The 6,367-nt window shown below is 34.6% G+C and overlaps 1 long non-coding RNA gene across 1 annotated transcript; it reads right to left on the bottom strand.

Moving 5' to 3' along the window:
- Positions 1 to 591: 591 nt before the first annotated feature.
- Positions 592 to 1,608, bottom strand: LOC131322300 (uncharacterized). The gene is made up of 3 exons (XR_009198804.1): positions 1,063 to 1,608; positions 881 to 983; positions 592 to 777 (listed from the first exon to the last, which is right to left on the bottom strand). It is a non-coding gene; the product is annotated as an uncharacterized LOC131322300 (long non-coding RNA).
- Between the last annotated feature and the right edge of the window lie 4,759 nt (positions 1,609 to 6,367).

Below are 6,367 nucleotides of genomic sequence, written 5' to 3'. Positions count from 1 at the left end.
CCCAATAGGTGCTTTGTTGAGGCAGTTCAACTTTCAGGGCATTTCCATCAAGCGCCGTATGTATCGGTGCCGCTAAAGCTTTATAGGGCACTTTTGCCAGCTACAAGAACTATCTTGATGGGGCACTTCTAAGTGCTTCAAAATACGATTCTCAAGGCACTTTATGGTGCCTTATAAATGAGGAAACCACACACGGTCAAACCATGGTTAAGTTTTTGTGGAGGCACTTTCAACTGCCCCAAAAGACAATTTTTTTATAAAAAAAAATTATTAAACGTTCTATCAAACCCAATTTACATAATTATCTACTACAGAATCATGTTGACAAACGAATAAAACTTCTTTATATGAACTGAGAGGTTCTCATTTACAAGGCACACATACGAAGCCAAAAAACTAAATAAGTTATTCCACTACCTAAAAAAATCAAATGAAGTAAGAAGTAATTTTGAAATAGAATTAAACATAATATTCAACTTAGTGAATATTGAACAAAGCAATAATGGCTTAAGAGTTCTCAAACTCAATTTGAATAATTACTAACTAAAACTGTAGAAAAGTATCAAATCCTTGGCCTTCTGCACTTGGAAATCCAACAGAAAAAGCAAAACTCTATGTTCTTATTCAAAATTGCAAAAAATTGAAGTCTCATAAATTGAAATTACAATAGATAAAGAGAAAACAAATGCTATTACCATCATGACATCAGCTCTTGGTGGTGAGGGTTGAAGAAGATCAGATACCCAATTGTTGCTGAATATGGTTAGCGCCTTTATTCTGAAAAACAATCAAAGATAAGGTATTTTTTCACTTTGATTTGCAAAATAATCTATTGTACCCTTTCAGGCATAAGCAGATGGCAGTCTAGATTATACAATACCAATCTTTTTCTCTGTAACAAGTTGGTTTCTCTTGACGGGGATTAGTCTTCTCCAAAGTACAATTGAAGGAACACACAAAATATACACTGCATAGTTGCATCTCTGCATAAAATAGAACCCCAAAAAACCAGAACTCAATTTGAAAAATGAACCAGAAACGAGAGTTGAAGCAAGGTGTTACCTCACACACGGCGAACGGACACCGAGGGGAAGAGTAAAAGATGCACAGAAACCCTTCCAATCTGCCGTTGCAATTCAATATCTGAGGAGAGAGAGGGAAGAGAGAACTCGGAGGAGACAGAGGGAAGAGTGGATTGTGTACCGAATTGTGTAACACTTTCTAAGGTTTGAAAAAGAAATTAAAAGCGCCAGTTCCCCAATTCGCGAGAGATTATAGTGCCAAAATGAGACTTGGCCAAAATTTGAATCCAAAGAACAGTATTGAGGCACCTAGGGGAGAAGTGCCCTATTAGATTAGATATCAGCGATGTCGTTTTCAGCCTTTTAAACTCAATTGATTGATAATGCCCTATTTTTTGAGGCACTTGCAAGTGCCCCTGCTATACTTAGATCACCAAATCCTATTCACCAGCACACGTTGCAAGGGAAACTACCCCATTAGGTCCAACAAATTGCGGCACTTAGCAGGTACTGCCCCGTGAAGATTTTTACGAGGCACTTAGTGGAAAATGCCTTTTAAAAAATGCCCATAAATCTGCTTTTTGTTGTAGTGGAGAAAAACATAACGAGGAACAAACCTACAACTTAGGCTTAAAACCCTAGAATACCAAAAGATGAAGATCGATCCAGTTGGTGCTTCAAACAACGATCGAAACCCAATTTGCTCCAGTTCGCACAAAACGATTGAGAACTCTAGTCTTTAGCGCCTAACTTTGGCAGAACCAATTTGATTTTTCAGCAAGGGTTAGGCACCTTAAATTTCCTTAGAACGCTCTTGAAGAGTTAATGAAACGCTATAGTATTTTAGGTGCGAGCGTTTCCTCCAATCCTTATCGCTGAACGCTGTAATTGCTTTCCTATTATAGCATTTTAAAAAAAATGTTGTTAACTAATGCTATTAAAAGACATATTTGTTATAGTGTTAGAAGTGATAGGGGATCAACACAATCGACGAATGATCAATAAAGTTCAAAACAGTTTTCTGAGCCATGGTTACCGATACCACAAAACCAATCCAAAGAGCAATCAGAGAACAAAGTACCGGTACCTCAAAAAGTAGATATTGGTACCTCAAAAAGTAGGTATCGGTACCACTGCATTACAGTGCGCGATTTGCAGAAAATCAAGAAATAGCATAATTTCGAAATCCAACCAACTAGAGCACGATTTAGGCACACAATCAAATCATAAACATGTAGAGAGAGTAAAAAATCTTTACATCGATTACCAAAGCCGAACCCAAAGAGATCGATCAAGCCTTAGAACTCCAAAGTTGAAACTGAGCAAGAAAACTCCTCTTCGAGCTAAACCCAACGAGATATGAGCTCCAATACGCGTGGATGTGAAAGATTGAAGGTTGTTTTATGTGGGTTTTGAGTGTTGGAGAGAGAGAGAGAGAGAGAGAGAGAGAGAGAGAGAGAGAGAGAGAGAGAGAGAGAGAGGAGTGAAAATACTCCTCTACACACACACACCATTTAAACTCAATAAATTCATCACATTAACCCCAACTCATTTAAACTCAATAAATTCCATTTTTTCCTCCATTATAATAGCAAATAAACCTTTTATTAGTTTCCAAAAATATGGATCCTTACATGCATTTTACCAATTTTACCACGGCTTAGGCTTAGGCTTCATCCATTTTTTTTTCTTTTTCCATTTTTTTGGGTTTTTGTTAATTATTCACTTGCACATAATAATGGTAATACAATTCTATTTGTGTGCCTGTGCTTTTATGTTAGCTTTCTTTTTCTTTATCATTACCCCATCCTCTTCACCTACAAAAAGTCTTTTGGTTTTCTCCTTTTGAGAACAAATTGTGGTTGCATGTCTTTGGGAGGTCTTGGGCTCTTGGCCCTTGGGTAAATAAAAATGAGTTACAAAGTTGGTAAGCAACCATGGGGTACTACTGATCAGACCATGGTACTACTGATCAGACTGGATGTGAATGAACTTTTTTCCAGTTTCTTTTTTCAAGCAAGGGCAAAAACTAAGGCTATTTCAGTTGCACCTAATTTGTGGCTTATCTTCTTCAAAACAACAAATTTATTAATCTAACATATTGAGATTATACTTCATATTATCAGGAAAGCAATGGAGCTCCAAGCTTTCTATGGAATAACTTATAGACTTGAATATATTCACTTGATCAAACGTTCTTCATGCATGTTAAAGTTTAGATCACTTTGTTACATGTTTGATAATGTCTCCAACAATTTTTAGATCTCTAGGATAACTTTGTTACCTCCTTTTGTGAATGTTTGTTTAGAGATGAAAGAGAACGGAGAATTATAGGAATATAATATATTTTCTTAACAGGGTACAAAGAATTAGAGGCAATGGCTAATAAAGGGAAGCCAACACATGTGGGCAATGGAGAAAAAGATTCACAGGTATCCCTTTGGCGTATTTTCTATCTTTATTTTGATTAAAAAAAATTTGGGAGTCACATTACTAAACTACATCTTTTGACCTATGTGGGTAGACAAAACATTAGTGTTTCACTACAATAATAATTTATTAGAGTTGCTGCTACACATACTTTAGGCATAATCTGGTAAAGAGATATCACAAGTAACGCTTGCACAACATGCACAAAAAGAACGAGAATTTTTTTTAAAGCAAAGCACTGCTCGGCAATTGGAACAACACTCGCCATGAGATACAAATGTAAGACTTATAAATCAAAATCGACTATCTACATCTTCTAACTATGTTAGTTGTAATTATTTTTGCAATTTTTTATTTTCAATGTTTGCTTAAAGGAAATAAACATGATAGTATAATGATGCTTTTTAGAATCGTACCACTGTACTTAGTATGTGAACTGAAGCACTATCCATTTTTTTTAAATTTTATTACTAGATGATTGAAATGGTATGTGAACTGAAGTGCCATCCATTTTTTATAGGTTGCATCGGCTAACCAGTAACAGATACTGAGTTGGTTGGAGCTTGAAATTTAGAAAGTTTACAACTTCATTATTAGTGATTCAATATAAGTGAAATTATGCTGTTATATTCAATTGAAGGGTTGATTATGTTCTTCCTTTTCCTCTTGATTTTACTAAACTTGATGAAGAAAATATTATCATTGAGTTCAATTACTGGTTTTGTATTCTTAAATTTTGAAGTTAAGCTTGATTTATTTTTAAGCCCATAAAGTAGATTTTGTGATAATAGTTGGGTTTTTGCCAACTGTTATCAGTAGTTAGCAGCATGGTCAACATACTGTAAATTTAAATGGCTGATTAATTCAAGTTAACCGGTGGATATATTTGAGCTATTGTTTTTTGCGTAGTTGAAGTTTTGTGAATGGGGCATTGGCCTTCAAGAGGTTAGAGGGACAAAACTAGATAATTTGGTAAATACCAATTTTGAGGCATGAGCATGCGTTAGTTTGCTTTTATTATAAGGAACTTAGGGAAGGATTGTTGCATGGTTAAAATTTTCTCAAATTTTCCTCCCATAACACAAATTTTAGGGAAAATGACGGCTAATAACGTGTTTTGATAATTAATATCTGCTAAGAAAATTTTCAGCATTAACAAATGTTATTTACATGTCATTGGCAGATATTAATTATCAAAACACATCTTGGGCCGTCATTTTCCCCAAATTTTACTTGCATCCCACAATTTGCTCCATACAGTTTATTTCTCAATACAATCCAACCCTATTTTTGTACTTTCAAAAAATGTTGCACACGGAATTTCAATCCCCGCCGAAAAGAAAAGAAAGGAAAGAAGAATGTGGAGGAAAAATTATTCTTTATTTTGCTATTTTGTTTCTTGTTTCCTCTCAAATCAAATAAGAGAAAATTATTCTCTATCTTTTCTTTTTCATAAGTTTTAAATAATGTAGTGACTTTCAAAGGCCCCCCTTTTTTAATAACCACACTCTTCTTCTTCTTCTTTTTTATCCTTTTGTGATATGGATTTACAATGTTGTCATTCCAAATGTGCTAGAGTATACAAATGAAAGGTTAATTTTGTACACTCACATCACAAGAGAACAAAAAAGAAAAAGAAAATATAATTATAAAAAAAGGGAGATTAAAAATCAATTACCTTCTAAATAAACCTTTAAGTAAGTAGTTAACTTAATAAACGTTCGATGCTCGACCAAAACACCTCCTAAAACAAAAGAATACGAAAGAGTTTGAAGCATCGAGGAGCACTTAATAATTTTCAGTACGTAAATGAAGGAAACCAGTCAATAAGTTTAGGGCGCCGCTATTCGCAGCCCTTTATTTTCTCCCATAACCCGTTAAATATTTTCAATTATACTCGACAGTTAGTTACCGAAATTGAGATATATTTTCAGCATCCAATTACCGAAATATAATATTTTTTTCAACAGATATTTACCGAAAATGTATGTTCGGCAGTTGTTTACCGAAAGTTGAACATATTTTCGACATGTAGTTACCAAAATATAATCTTGTTTTCGACAGCAATTTACCGAAATGTTATTTATGATTTTCAACAACCATTTACCGAAATGTTGTGGGCTATGGGAGAAAATAAAGGGCTGCGAATAGCGGCACCCTAAGTTTATAGTTGAAACCTTGAAACTCCCTTCAACTCTTAATTATCCGCATTCACATTCACATAATCCTACAACAATTCATCATACCCCTAGATATACATATACATACAAAAGAGAAAAATTTATTCATGGCGGAGACGTGAATAAGTTTTACGGTCCTCAATTTCGGCCGTAGGAAAGTGTTTTTGACGATCCAGATTAAAAATAATCTATTAACGATAAACTACCAAAATCACCTATTTCATCCTTAAACTATCCAAATCTCACCTATTGAGTCCAATCCCTAACTCCATCCACCTTTTTGGACGAAAAACTCAAAGCATGCCAACCTAAAAATGTTTTGAAGAGCAAAAATGGAATTTCACCTTTCCTCTTCCTCCTATCCAATAAAAGCTAGCCACCGAAAAGCTATGCATTTTATGTGGCGCCATACCAAGTTCCCTTCCCATTGTAATGCTGATTTTCTAACAATACAACCCCATAGAGATCATCAGGCACATTACTCACACTTGATTCTGCAATATCTTCCATTGTTATGTCATTCTGTGATTAATACCAACCAAAAGCTTTTTCTAATAAACATAAATTGATACATTCATTGTTATTATAAAAGAATTCCTCAAAAAATACAACTAATTAAGCATTTGTGATTAATAAAAAAGGCATGGGTGAACCAATTCACCATGTAAATTTCATTAAGGCATGGCTGGGCATGTGATGTTGTACTCTTTTTCTTCTTTTTTTTGTCTGTCAAGC

Source organism: Rhododendron vialii, chromosome 4a (assembly GCF_030253575.1).
Source record: "Rhododendron vialii isolate Sample 1 chromosome 4a, ASM3025357v1".
NCBI classification, from domain to species: domain Eukaryota; kingdom Viridiplantae; phylum Streptophyta; class Magnoliopsida; order Ericales; family Ericaceae; genus Rhododendron; species Rhododendron vialii.
Note: the sequence above shows the minus strand (reverse complement) of the source record. Positions and strands in the feature narration are given on the sequence as shown.